This window comes from Brassica napus, chromosome C9, assembly GCF_020379485.1.
Source record: "Brassica napus cultivar Da-Ae chromosome C9, Da-Ae, whole genome shotgun sequence".
Classification (NCBI taxonomy): domain Eukaryota; kingdom Viridiplantae; phylum Streptophyta; class Magnoliopsida; order Brassicales; family Brassicaceae; genus Brassica; species Brassica napus.
Genome location: NC_063452.1, coordinates 35,942,129 through 35,954,322, shown reverse-complemented (window position 1 = coordinate 35,954,322; position 12,194 = coordinate 35,942,129). Strand labels below are relative to the sequence as shown.

Genomic DNA, 12,194 nt, shown 5'->3' with positions numbered 1-12,194 from the left:
AAATTCCAATGGAGCATATTGTGAGCTCGAAAAAGTCTGCAGTTTCACTCGCGCGATTGGTGTTCCACCAGACTACATCAGGTGCATGTTATTCCCATTCTCTCTTGATGGAAAAGCTGCACGGTGGTTGAACTCTCTCCCTACCGGCTCTCTCACTTCATGGGAACAGGTCCGATCAGCATTCCTCAACCATTTCTACTCTAAGGCGAGAACAACTGCATTGAGGAACAAGATCACCTCCGTCAGACAGCTCACTGATGAGCCTTTCTGTGACGCATGAGAGCGGTTCAATGACTATCGCAGAGAATGTCCTCGCCATGGATTTGATGACGACTACCTTTTGGAAATTTTCTATGATGGAGTTGACTGGGAATTTAAGAGTGCTATGAACTCTGCCAGCAATGGAGACTTCATGACTCAGACCACTCATAGAGCGGTTGAGCTAATTGAGAACATGGTTGTTACCTCAGCCAATAAGAACGAGGAGAGTGATTGCTCCAAGAAAGGGAAAAGTTCTGACACCCAGAAGATAGATGAGCTGACTGCCAAGGTTGATCAGCTACTGATAAACAACCAAGGGCACGTTTTCAGCATGGAGCAAGCTACGGCGGGGCATATTCAGAATCATAACCATCGACAACCGCAGAGCAATCGGAAAGCTGTTCCAGCTACCGAGAACAGTCAACCAGATGAGCTGAAGGGTCTGGGTATTTTGATGCAACAGCAGTTGCTGGGTCAGCAGGTTCAGGCCAAAGTGTTGAATCAGGTAACCACGGAAATGGACACCAGGATGGGCAACATGTTCACAGAGCTGAATGCCAAGTATGACACTCTTGCGAGCCACAAAAGAAAGATCGATGTTCAGCTTGCTCAAACAACTGAGAGTGTCAAGAGGAAACAATGGACGCTCCCTGGAAAAACTGATAAAAATCCTAGGACTGAGCATTGTAATGCAATAGAGCAGCCGTTCGCTGAGACTGTTCTAGGCGCAGAAGAGAACACAGAACAGTCTGCTAGCACTGGAGTGACTGCTCCTAGCGAACCTGCTGAGACTCTACCAGTGCGAGTCTATGTTCCAATGGTTCCCTATCCAATTCCACCTAAACATCTGATGGATCCTATTAGTGCAGAGCAGCTGGCTGGGTTTAGGAAGATGGTAAGAAGGCTTCCTCAAAAGATCTCATTTGAACATGCTTGGGAGATTCGGCCATTGCATATGTTCTTCAAAAATTGCAGAGAATATCGGGAGGAAATCAAGGCACTCTTTACTAAAGCACTGACACCATCGCTGAAGGTACTGGCTAAGGTTGATGACCCTGGAAAGTTTATTTTTCCTTGTTCCATTGCTGGAGTAGAGTTTAAGGAAGCTCTTTGTGATTCTGGGTCTAGTGTGAACCTTGTCTCAAAAGCGATTGTAGACGAGCTGGGCATCGTTGATGTTGAGCCTTCTCAGGTGAATCTGGCCTTTGCAAACTCTTCCATGAAAGTTCCTTATGGAACCATTCGCAATCTTCCTGTCCAGGTTGGGGACTGTGTGCTCCATACCGAATTTCAAGTTGTTGAGATAAGGAACGATCATGAGATGCCTTTGATCTTTGGAAGATCATTTATGGCTACAGTGGGAGCAATCGTCGACATGCCTAATAAGAGAGTCTCCTTCTCCAACATCAACAAGAAGGTTTTCTACAAGGCTGTCCCAACCAGATCAGAAATCCGATATGCATCATGCATCTCAGTGGTTAGTGGAGAACAGCTGGAAATTGTTTCTAAGAAGGAGCTTGGTAAAAAGGGTGAGATCAAAGAAGTCCTGGATGGAGATCCTCACATTGATACCAAGAAACTCAATGGGAATGTAAAGCTGGATGAAAAAGTCCAGAAGAAAAGGGTCAAGGGTGATCGTATGATGACTTTGATACCTCGCTTGTGTGATGAAAAATCCATTGAGTATGAGGTAAAGTGCAAGGGTACCTCTAAACCTTTCTCTAAAGTCAGAGTAATTCTCACACATGAGCTGCAAGAGAAAGGAGAAGCTGCTGTGAAAGGGTTGTTGAGCAGAGTTTTGAAGCTGAACATGTCTGATTGTGGAGCTTGTTTTGGAACAAGCCCTCCTGCTCAACCCAACTGATCCCAGTCACCAAGTCAAGCTAGTGACTTAAACCAAGCGCTTGGTGGGAGGCAACCCACTGAAGGGAGCGACTGCTCCAGTTGAAGATCTTGCGATGGAACACCCAGAATTTTCGTGGAGCGCTCGCTCCACTCAGGTAAGTATCTCACACAAAAAAAAATGTTTATTCTTTTTTTCACCTTCTCTCTGATTTATTTTCACACCAAGGACTTTGTGAAGTAAGTCTGGGGGAGGGTTTTCGTCGTTTACTAACTCGTTTCTTTCTTTTGTTCTTCTTTTGAGTCAGTTTGAGTCAGTTTTTAGGATTGAGTCAGTAAAAAATTTGTGGGAAGTAGGATCTTATTCCGTGTTGATCACTAACCACCTCGTGCTTTAGTTATCTTATTCAGTGACCTTAGCAGTGGCGAAAGACACACATGTGGACCTGTAACACCCTGACATATCTCACTTGATTCTCCAGAAGTTCTCAGCCGATAAGGTTACACTGGGTAGACTTAACTCTACCTAAATTTAACCTAATCTTGACTGAAATACTTCTTGTTATGGGCATTAGACCATCTACCCTGAATAGTGCCTGTGATGAGAAGCTCACGCTACTCTTAAATGAATGTAGGGAGTTCTGTCTCGATAGTGTTGCTTTTTCAGGTTTGAGATGAAGAGTATGGAGCCGATTTTTGAACAGTAGTCAGTGGGGTTCCGGTAAGGGTGTATTGTCCTAGTTTTATTGCTTGTATGGTTCAGAGATTCGTGGTTAAAGAATGGTTGCTGGGAATAGGAGAGTTCTCAAACTTTCAAACATTTCTCCCTTTTCTTTATACTTGACATTGTTTGAGGACAAACAAGGATCTAAGTCTGGAGGAATTGATATATGGTGTTTATGGCATCTTTTATATATGTTTTCTAATTGGTTTTCAAGTCATTATCGAGTCTTCTTAGTCTTTTTCGATACAGGTCTAGAGTTGCATTGGATTGGAGATAGACCAACAGGAACAAAAAGGACAGAACACAATGCAATCTGGAGATTTTCACGTGGAACAGTCTGAGTGACTGTTCCCGATAGCGGAGCAACCCGTTTGACTGTTCTGGATAGAGTGGAGCAACCCGAGTGCCTGTTCCAGCGGTAGAGATTTTTAAGGAAACTACAAGTCATTACGGGATTTACCCTAATTATCCCATCTTTTTCTCCCAGCCGCATGTGGCTTCCAAAAAACTTATTTTTCTGTTTTTTTAAATTTTACTACCCTATTTTTTGGAGAAGAAACCAGACCTTAGAGTTTGAGACTTGAGATTTTGCTACTTTGTAAAGGGAGAAAACCATCTCTCTCGGTTTAGAGAAGAACCCCCTGAACCCTATTACTTTACTTCAGTCATATTTCATGTTGCTTTATATCTCTGTCTCTGTGTTTTCTTTCTTCATGGCTGAGTAGTCAGCTTGCTTAGTCTATGGTGTTAGGGTGTTAGATCCGTGAGCTTGACATAAATAAGTTATAAATCGATTGTCTTCATTCATTGTGGTTCTTAAGGCTTGCATCAAGTTAACCACTTAGTGCCTGATTCTAGGTTTAATCTATTCATCAAAAGTGTTATAGGTTGCTAGACATAACTTGAATGAGCATCATATCCCTAACCAGCGAAAGTAGATGTTAGGGTGTTTTGTGAACAGATCGGACTTGATCTTAATGTTTGTCATCACATCTCAGTCCAAACGACAGTTTAGGTACTGAGATCGATTGACAAAAGGTGAAGCACCACGACAGTGGGCTGATCTATCTTAAGTGATTCGAGTTCTAGACTGGTCTTTAATCGAACTTGAATAATTGTTTGGCTCACACTTGTTTAACACCCGACCAAACCACCCTAGGCTAGCATTTTAATCATCTGAAAGCTTTAATTAATCTTATTACTTGCTTACGAAACCTTAATCTCAAAACCCCATCATTGTTTTAGCTAAGTATTGATCCCATAAAGATAAAGTGTTATCGTTGGTCTCTGTGGATTCGATCCTAAAGTGCTACATCGACATACCATTCGATTGTGGTAGTGTTCACATTAGGTTAATTGGTGTGCGTATACACGTAATATCAATATCATACCCTAAATTAATCACATCCCCTAAACTCTAACTAAAAGTCTTCAAATTCTAATTTTTATTAGTTTAAAATTTTTAATTTTAATACAAATCTCAATTCTAATACTCTAACCCTAAACTCTAAATTTATACCATAGCACAAATCATATACCCAAAATCATATTACATATACTCTAAACTCATACTTTTAAACTCTAAATTTTAAATACAAAATAAATATAACAATAATTAGAATCTAATTTAATTTTATATAAATAAATTTAGTTAAACAATAATTTCTAAAACAATTATTAAAAAATAGTTTTGGACTGGTTAATTTTTGACCATTTGATTTTTTTTAATCCAATGGTTACAAATCAATCTTAGTCAATCCTCTCACTTTCTCCTTATTGGTCAATCTATCAAAAACCAGGATTACAATTTGTGGCCATTGATTATTTTTGATCCTGTGGCCTAAGATCAATCTTCTCCATCTATCCTTTCAACCTCTCTCTCTCTCTCTTTCTCTCTCACACGATTCATTCTTCTCCATCTATCCTTTGAATCGTTAAACCTAAAATCACAAAGTCTTCAGCCTTTTACGATTCAACCTGTCTGGATACAAACATCTCTCTCTATCTCTATCTCTCTCACTCGGCCATGACGAAAGCTTCGTTGACAACGTTTGACTCGAGTCAGATTCGAGCCACAAACAGAGATGGTGGAGCAGCGCCGGTGGCAAGGCGGAATACGGCTGTCCTTCATAAGCAGAGGGGGAAGTCTCAGCCTCTCTTTGCCATGGACCTCTCCGTTCAAGCTCTCTCTCTCTCTCTCTCTCTCTCTCTCTCTCTCTCTCTCTCTCTCTCTCTCTCTCTGATTTTGTTTTGATTTTGGTACATGAAGTGGGTCGTGAGCAGAGTTGGTTTGATTGTTTTGTCTCTGAAGTTTAATCATTTATATGAGTGATTAGGATGTGTTTTTGGATTTGGAAAAGGATTTCAACTTTGATTAAGAAAAGCTATGTGAGTTTCTTGCTTTGCTCCTAGCTTTCATTGCAATCTGATGCGTATGGTCTTCTTTTGTTTTGATATTTTCTGCAGGTAATCTTAACAGGCTGCCAAGTCCCAAGCCGCCAAGCTTCTTCAGACCTTGACTAATGCTAATGCTTAACTTTCGAGAAAGAGTGGTACAAAACTTTAGCTGTGACATCTCAAGCCATGGAAGAAAGCTAGTCGGAGATGGCAGAGATGGCAGAGAAAGCTGGCAGCGGTGGTGGTGTAGAAGAAGAAGAAGAGAAGAAAGAGACGTAGAGATGTAGGTTTTGGTTTATTAGGTTTTGTTTAAATTTTTTGGTTATTAAATTTTTGGTTTATTTAGGTTTGGTTAATTAGGTTTTGGTTTAATTTTTTTGGTTTGATGTATAAACTGATTTTATTTGTAAACAAATATTAATTAATGAATAAAATTTAACTTTTAAGTTTAAACTAATTCTCTATTTAATTTTATTTGGTTGATTTAATTTTTATAATATGATTAATTGCTTTTATTACAAAAATTCGGATTAAATATTACATTTAAAAATTAAAATCAATTCATTATTATAAATATTAACAATTGCATAGGAATTAATGCTATTGTTGTTTATTTAACTATAGCATACGACAGATCCGCTATCAAAAGTGTTGGACCTATTATAGCGGGCGCTGTCAGAGCAGACAAAGAAGCGCTATTATACATGACTCATAGCGTTTTCCGTCCGCTATTACTGCCCTTATTTCCTGTAGTGTCCGTCAGTTCATGGCCATGGTGCATGTCTTCTACGCCAACGAAAGGGTGAAAAGGGAGAACGAAGGTACCTTGACTTTCTTCATCCACGGCATCCGTTACAGTGTCCCTCTCATGACTCTCTGCACCATCTACGGTTTTCAGAACTCGTGGCTTCAGCGCGCCTCTGTTCCCGGTTTCATGGGGAGATCGTAGTTTTGGGAGCATATAGCTTCTGGCCATTTTGACTCAGGCTCAGCCACTCACACGGACATTTGTCACCCGACTCTGCGCTACTTCATCAAGGTCCTTGCCAACACTCTGTTGTGCAAGATGGAACCGAACATGGTTCGGGTGCATGAGGTCTCATTGGTCTACTATGCGGTGAGGATCCTGGTTCACATGGAAGGTATTGCGGAGCCAGACGACGACATGTGGCCCAACCTGGGAGCTCTTTTCGCTGAGCAGCTCGTCAAGATCAAGATGAAGCCGTTCCAGACAGCGGGAGCGAAGATGGAGACGGCCGGGAGTCTGCTTACACCGATCTTCATGCACTGCAGATACCGTTAGATAAGGCTGTGGTTGTTGACCAGCGCGTCTACATGGATACAACACACCTCAGGAGCGCACATTGGCTCAAGGATAGTCTCTGCTGGAGTTTCAGAGACGCGGATGGCACACACTTGATAGAGCTACCTTGGCGTTCAGTCACAGACTTCTCAGAGGGCCTTGCCAGCATCCAGTTTCACCCTGATCCGCGCCTCCTCCGTGACCCACCTACCATGCCACGCCGCTAAACCGTACAGTGAGCTGCATGACCTCATCAGGAGCAGCCAGAGCCAGCACTCCCACCATTCCCGGCAAGATATGTCCACACGACCTGAGGGAGACTTCCAGCGCGTCGTAGTTGATGCTCTTAGCGCCATCTGGGCTAGAGTATCGAGATGCTGCTGTTCGAGCAGGGCGAGTGTCAGAGCCAGCTCACCATCAGCCATAGCACCATCATGCCAGCGTAGGGACGACTCCGAGGAGACCACCGACGAGACTACTGTTGAGGACTAGTCCTCATATTTCTATCCCTATCTACTTAGACCATCATTAACCCCCGTCTCTTAACTGGGGTTCTTAGCTTCGGCTAAGAGAGGGTTCTTAGCTTTTCTTAGATTTTAACTAAGAAAAGCTAAGAACCGTCTCTTAAATAAGATATAACAGCTGTCTCTTAGCCAAAAAGTGTAAAAAAAAAAAAACAAAAAATGTCAAATCATGAGTTAGGAACTCCGGTTAAGAGACCAGGGTTAATGATGCCCTTACGTTCTATATTGCTCTCATACTATTAGGATCTCTTTTCGGATTTATTCTATTATGTTATGACTTAAGTTTATCTATTGCTGATCTTCAATGTGTTTGGATTGTCTAACAGAGCTAACATCTCTGACTAATACTCATATTGTGATGAGTTGGACCCTTTAACACGTTGCAGCAAGCACAAAAATAAACTGTCTCCGCAACATCGATCGACAAAGAGGTGCTTATGTCGATCGACAAAGAGGTGCTTATGTCGATCGACGCTCGAGACAGAAGGGTACGAAAATATTTTCTCTTGTCTAACATCTAACTAAGTATTTATGATCTATTCTCTAACCAATCTTAGACTGGATATCACTGAGGACAGTGAAATTTAAGTCTGGGGGAGGTATTTACTGATAATACTAGTTTGTTATTTGATTCTATTTAAATTTTTCCTTAAAAAAAGAATAGATATATCAAGTCAAGAAGGGGACAATGAACTTCTTTAAATTTTTACATGTTATCTAACCACTCTATAGCGCCACTCTTAGACGTACTGACTGCAGAAAGTACTAGAGATACTAAAGTGGATCAACTTGTCAACTATGACAACACTTGCTAAGAATGTTTGAAGGAACCAAAGCTGACCTCCAACATAACCTGACTCAACTGCTTGTCTTGGGGTTTGGTATACATGGGATCGGATACTTCAAACAAGTCTGGAAGGTAAAACCTTGTGTCGATTTATCACCCTTTTTCTCTCTATTTCGAATTTTCTTTAAAATATTAATAATAATAATAATTTAGGAAAAGAATTCGAACATGACTTGGTGGGTACAACCATTGATGCTTGATTCATAAGAATTCTATAGGTAAAAGATTCGAACAGGACTTGGTGGCTACAACCATTAAGGCTTGATTCACAAAGAATCCTAGGATATAAGTCAAAAAGAAGTGAACAAGATTTGGTGGCTAAAACCATTCAAACTTGATTCATGGAAGTATGTCCAATCATGGTCAATGATCATGTGATGAAAGCATACTTTGACTAACAGAGAAATAAGCACAGAGAGAGAGGATAGAAACTTCTTTTTACCTGCAAGTCCAGATACTTGTTTGAGCATCCTTGCATCATGTGATCGATACTCCCAAGGTAAAACCTACACTTTTATTTATGCAAGAAATGAGGTTAGTGAAGGAGAGCGTCAGACATGATTTGTTGGCTAGATGAATTTGGTTGCTATACATGGATATTGTATGATGTGCTTCTAAAGTTAGGATTTCATTGATGCGTTTAGCAACATTATAGAAGTGATGATTCTAAGTTTAAAAATTAGGTGAGTCCTTGTTGTTTTCAAACCTCTCTCAGAAAAACTGCTCTTGTTTCGCTTGAGGACAAGCAAAAAGGTAAGTCTGGGGGAGTTGATTGGTCATGGATTTTACCCATTTTCAACCATGATTTATATATTTATTTAGAGTCTTTTATATGCATTTGGACCCTTTTTAAAGTAATTACAGGTTCAGGTACTTACTTGAGGAAAATGATGTATTTGGGGCAATTTGGAGACTTTTTGAGAGCTTTGCTGGAAACAGAGAAGGAGTCGATTATTGAATCAGAATATCAACCGGCGATTACCACAAATAATCTATCAACGGAAGGTTCTTACCATCGTTCGACAGCGATGCCACCCGCGAGTTATCGACAAATTAGAAGATTGCAAGTTTCACAAAAGTTCCAATAATTACATCTTAAGTCCATGGCTCTCTGTTAGGCTATATTATTAGGGTTTTGTACCATTTTAAAGGCAGACTTGCCTAGAAACCTTTTAGACCTAGTTTGGAGAGAAGAAACCCAATTACGATTGGAGAGAGAGCTTAGGATTGGAGAGAGAGATCTGAACTTCATAACATAGAAGATCTTGAACTCTCTTGCTTTCTTTACTCTATTTATTGTTTCTCTTGTTATTCCTTTATTCAAAGTATTATCCAGACCATCATAACTATGTCTCTTATGAATATGTCTGAGTCGTCCTATTGTTAGATTTAGGTTTCTCATAAGGTTGATTTATGTATTGCTAACATGAACTGTTGCTAAGGTGTTTAAAATATAGTTCTTCATCTAGTTGCTCTTAATGCTAAGTTTAGGATTGATCACCCTTTAACTTAGATCCTATGATTAATTGAGACAAGCAATAGCTTGGCCCAATACCTGAAACTAAACTAGTATGATCTAACTGACTAGATACACAAGAAAGTTGGTCTAGTAAGTTAGAGAACACTAATCAAACCCACTCGTAAAGCTTTCTAGAAGAAGCATCGAACAACGCGACAATCGCTTTGTCGATCGATATTTTGAAAGATGTATTGATTGATATTCTTTAAGAATCATCGATCGACACTTTCTCGTGGTTGATATACGAAAGTTGAAATCCGAGATCTAGATATAGAAAATCCAATTAATTTTACCCAAGTTTGAGTTCGAGAACAATTAATATCTATAAAACCTTAATAAGCCTAATAAGTTTCTTACGTATCATACCTAAGATAATACCTGAATCTAGCAATTTTCCCAACTGTTAACAACCTCAAATCAAACAAATCGAACAACTACCTTGTTCACCACTTCATTTACTGCTTAAAACCTATTTGTCTAGCTTTATTTCGAAGACTTTAAATCTACTGTGTAATTCTAGAGTCTCTGTGGATTCTATCCTTAAGTACTACATCCGAACCTCTTATTTGAGAGAGTAATTCACTCCTTAGGGTAATTTGAGTGATATCACTTCCTGATTTGACGGACAAACCGGGGAACGCGCAGGGAAACATGTCAGGACAAAATCCCGATGAGATAACCACTGTCGCAACACGGAAAGACTCAGAGAGTCTTCCGTCTCCCCAGCTTGATGTCGACGGAAACGAGGTCGATCGAGTCAACTTGGATCCCAGCGATCAGTCCGAACATTCGGACAAGGATGCTGACGTGAATCCAAGAAGTACTAGGAGCCATACAGGTCTGCTAGATTCTTCGTTCGAAAAACCCATGACTGAGGAAGAAGAAAACGTTTTCTGGGGCGAACAAGAAAAGCTCGCCGAGGAGCAAGCCCGATTCACTTGCGGAAAACGCCGACAAGGTCGGAAAACTGCTGGCGATGATGACAATGAAATCCACGATCTCCATGATTACATGACAAAGACAGCCCCATAAGTGAAAGCTGTGAAATCTCAAATTCACCACGCTACCAGTGCCGCACTCGAGATCGACAGGCTTCTCGAGGAGGCTCGGAAGACTCCTTTCACTGCTCGCATCACAGAGACAAACGACTCCGATCTTGGGAAGATTAAAATTCCCGTGTACAATGGTACCACCAACCCGAAAGCGCATCTGCAGTCTTTCGAGATCGCGATGGGAAGGTGCAAGCTCAGGTAGCACGAACATGACGCTGGCTACTTCCACCTCTTCGTCAAAAACCTACAGGGAGCTGCCATTGAATGGTTTTCTCGTCTAAAGAGGAATGCCATCGAAAGCTTTAAACAACTCGTGTCCGAATTTCTCAACCAGTACTACATGTTTATGGATAGAGAAACTTCCAACGTCGACATGTGGAATCTGTCCAAGAGAGAGGAAGAATCGTTACGCGATTTCATGATTAGATTCAAGCTAGTAATGGCGACAGTCACTGGAATCAGCGACAAGGTGGCTGTCGACGCGCTCCGAAAAAAACTCTATGGTTCAAGTCAAAGTTCCGACAATGGATATCCCTCGAAAACCTGTACACGAATCAGGACACCCTTCATAAAGCAACATACTTCATCAACATGGAGGAAGAGATGAAGGTCCTATCGCAAAAACATAATCCGCAGAAGACGTCCGCCAAAAAGAAACCTTCTCGTAACAACAAGTATGTCCACCATGAGGGAGAAGACGTCGAGGGTGCACACAATTATGCCCTCAACTCAGAATAGGGGACAACATTGGGAAACACCTGGACGATGAACCCTTACAGGGACAACTCCTTCTGCGAGTTCCACCAGACGAAAGGCCACTCTACTGCAAATTGCAAAGTTCTATGTGAGACTGGCCGCCAAACTCCTCGCTGGCGAACTCTCCCAAGTGACCAGAATGAAGGACCTCCTCTTGGACTCGGACCGCAAGCTGGGTACTGATAAGGATCCAACTCCAGAAAAGGATTCTCGTGAAAATCACTCGGGCGATAAACACGGAAGGAGGCAAGACGAGAGAGGGAACGAGAGCAACCATCGCAGAGTGAACATGGTCATTGGGGAGTCACCGTTTTATCGCGATTCAGTCTCATCCATCAAAGCTTACCAACGAAAATCCGAGACATGTTCAAACTAACCATCGTCACCTCCGTCCAATAACATCCCAAATGATAGGATTGTATTCGAGGACGAAGAGACTGCCGGGATCTCGAAGTTGGCAGGATCCTAGTCATCACGAGGAGCACGGCCAACTTCATATTCCGCGACACCCTCTAGAGGATCAACATTGAACTCGGAGAAGTCATACCAATGCCAAAACCCTTGACCGTTTTTTCTCGCATAACATCAATGACTCGCGGATAAATCAATCTCCCCGTCATGGCGAAAGAAGTCACAAAGATCATCGACTTAGCCATAGTCAACCATCCGACCATCTACAACGTGATCATAGGAACGCCTATGATAAAGACCATGAAAGCATTCCCGTCGACATACCATCTAGGCATCAAGTTCCCAACTCCTAAAGGGATCGCCGCAATATGGGGATGTAAAAAAGAATCGTGAATCTGCTTCCAGGCCGAACAAAAGTTACGACAGATCACCACAACTTCTATGGTAAACCAAAATGCACAAAGATAACTCAGGCCATTGCCGAAAAATCTCCGACAAAGGATGATCCGAAATCATAAATATTCTACACAAGCAACGGCTGCGGACAACAATCAAATC

General features: G+C 41.4%; 1 non-coding gene across 1 annotated transcript; it reads right to left on the bottom strand.

The window, feature by feature from the left end:
• Nucleotides 1-217: 217 nt before the first annotated feature.
• Nucleotides 218-324, bottom strand: LOC125593684. The gene has a single exon (XR_007329584.1). It is a non-coding gene; the product is annotated as a small nucleolar RNA R71 (small nucleolar RNA).
• Between the last annotated feature and the right edge of the window lie 11,870 nt (nucleotides 325-12,194).